We start from the raw sequence: 3,055 nt of genomic DNA on the forward strand, positions 1-3,055 counted from the left end.
ACGACTATCTTTGAGTTTGCGGTGAAAGGTTTCTGAAAAAATATAAACAATCATCGAGCGTGTCACCACGCCATTTACAGTTTTAGGGCTGCTTTCACAAGTAGGTTTTAAAAATTTTTTGCCCTTTAAACACAAATTTTGTTCTTAAAAAATGTCATTGAAGGGCCGATAAATTTTGAAACATACTTGAGAAAACGGCCCAAAGTACATATTTTTCTAAAAAATCAAAATATCGAAAAACATAAAAAAAGTTTTATGTCGATTTCCACCAGGCACTGAAATGACAAAAAATGTCTGACTAATCTTTATAACATAATGACATTGGCATACACACTGGCGGTCAAAACTGAGTGCATGGTGATCTTTTGGTTTTCAATAAATTTTTTTTTTAATTGTAGAAAAATTCAAAAGCTTCATCAAAATTTCGAACTTTTTGATTTTCTAAAAATTCAGATTAAAAAGTTCAAAATTTTGATGGAAATTTGTTGAATATCTCTAAATTTTATATAATGTTTTTATAAAAAATTAACCTTAAAAACATTAGGCGTGAACCTGCTATGTAGCCACTTTACACCTAAAATGCTACTCCACGTGAGCTCCCCTATTATAAGTATTAAAAAAATTACCACGCACTCAGTAGTTGTAACAGCATAGAAATTCCCCAAAGATTTTTTGGAGAGTGTTGCTAGATTGACAGTCCTTGGCCAGATATAAATCTGTGCCGTTCCGTTTACGTAGACCCGGCTGTCCTGAGAACGTTCCATGCTCCCAGTTTTGATCGCCAGTGTATTAACACCCAACTTTGCCATTAAAACTTTCCAAATGAATCCAGCATTAAAGTTAAATTATGAAATATGAGTATTTTCTCACCTCTCATTTCTATACATTCCGGCTCTTGGCCGCCATAGTCCTTGGGCAATATACTTTGCGGCACATGCTTGAAGAAATCTTCCAAATTACTATGCACATACAGTATACTGGTTAGTTCCTTTTTCATGAAGGGTGTCATTAGACCTAAAATTTTATCCATAAATGGTACAATGTTGATAAAATGAAATCCTATTAGACGGATAGCAGCTGCCTCCTGTGAAAAAACAGAATACCGTACATGAATTATAAACATAGGTTCTAGAATAACAACTGTACTTAGTTGAATGATAAAACAAACTTTTTTTGAACTTAGCAAAATGAGCAAATTTTTTTTAAACATTTAAGTATGTGCATTAAGGTGGATCAACATCTAAGGAGCACCCCTTTGTTTTGTTCTACGTACAATATAAGGCCACCGACGAAAATTTCAAAATGTAATTTTTTTTTAAATCGCAAAAATTCGACCAAACTTTGTCCTAAAATCTGAGAACCTCGGCACAATATTGAAACTTATTTATAAAGTAATAAACTTGCTGAGTTATAGCTGGTTAAAGTCAATATTTTGTCGAATTTTCGCAATTTTAAGAACAAAATAATGGGGTGCCCCATGATGTTCAGTACTTTAAGGACCACCCTAACGTACATGTAAGCAATACAATGTAATACAATAATATTGAACTCCAACAAGTTTTTAGATATGAAATATTCAAAGTAAAAATACTCACTTGCAAATAGAAGAGGAACTTCTTCATCTGAAATATGCCAATGCGTGCTACATGACCCAAAGTGACGCCCTTCAAATCGATCACTATAATGTGTCCCGGACGTATGCCATCCTCATACATCCATAAATCAAAAATCATGCAGTAACTGAAGAGACAAGGGTAGAGAAGCAGAGAGGGAGGAAGTGAGATGAGTAAGAAGATAAGTTCATAAAACAACGTATTTTAAAATATAATGCATTTTATAATTCCGGTGGAAAACCAAATTTTTTTTGGCGAGGCACCTTGAGGTATTTACATGGGTAAACTCATATCAAATCGACTGTTTAGGCACCTCTGCTAACACCAGGCGCCTAAATGCGTGCATATGCAAAAATTTCCGTTATGCAATTTATAAAATTTTTCCACATGCACTTCTCAACTGCCATGTAATTGAAATTTCTTAAGTTTTAATTAGATGGCACTTCAAAGTATGCTCGGCTTAGTCTGATGCATCCTCCGGACCCTGCTTTCGGAGCATTTACGAACGAACTTTACCATTGGCCACAGTGCCTACCCACCTTTTTTGAACCAATAAATATTTTTTTTTTATATAAATACATTAGGGCTGTGCGATTAATTGATTACTCAAAATTTTAATTAATCATAAAGTAAATAACTCAATTATTCGATTAATTGGAAATTATGATTACTCAAAAGTTCAGTTACTCGAGTAATCAAGATTTTTGATTAACCAAAAACAAAAATATTTGAGTAATTTGCTTTATGACTAATCAACATTTCGAGTAAAATGAGTAATCAACATTTCAACTCTTTACATATGTATAAAGTAGTTAAAGTTCCTTGATACTTTGAAAACAACGTTTCTGTTTTCAAAAATGAAACCAAACAATTTTTTTCATATACAGAATGTAAAAAAGAAAATAAGCATTTTCCAAAGCAAACTCTGTTAACGAGCAAAATTATTTTTTTTGAGTAATCATATTTCAAGTAACTCGATTAATCATCGTTTTGAGTAATCAAAATCTTGATTACTCGAGTAATTGATTAACCGAATAATTGATTAACCAACTTGCTCGAGTAATCGAATAATCGCACAGCCCTAAAATACATACATACATGCAAACATACTGGTCCCTCCTCTCACTTAGTTATTCATCGACCAATGCACTGTGGATAATTTTGCCCATTTTCGTGGCCAAAATTAATTATGGCCAAACAAGTAGATTATTTAACAAAACATAATTTTTTTATTGATTAAAATTCGATTTCCCACATTTTTGCAAAAAATAAACAATAACCCTTGACGACCGTTGTGATTTTTTTTGTGATTTTATTTGAAAAAGTTTGAATGCAGCTTTTTTTTAAATATTTGTATTGAAGAAAAAAATTCCCCCTAGTTACAAATGCAATTTATAGGCCCCTATTGCGAGTGTCGACTGGCAGTAGAATAGAAATTTGTC

The 3,055-nt window shown here is 32.5% G+C and overlaps 1 protein-coding gene across 1 annotated transcript in view; it reads left to right on the plus strand.

Annotated features, from left to right (window-relative positions):
- The window catches only part of LOC118739383 (alpha-tocopherol transfer protein-like), an 18,814-nt gene that overhangs the window by 15,353 nt on the left and 406 nt on the right, over positions 1-3,055 (plus strand). The gene's annotated exons all lie outside the window — the stretch shown is intronic.

The sequence above is a fragment of the Rhagoletis pomonella genome, unplaced genomic scaffold (assembly GCF_013731165.1).
Source record: "Rhagoletis pomonella isolate Grant_MI unplaced genomic scaffold, Rhpom_1.0 Rhpom_scaffold_00001, whole genome shotgun sequence".
Classification (NCBI taxonomy): domain Eukaryota; kingdom Metazoa; phylum Arthropoda; class Insecta; order Diptera; family Tephritidae; genus Rhagoletis; species Rhagoletis pomonella.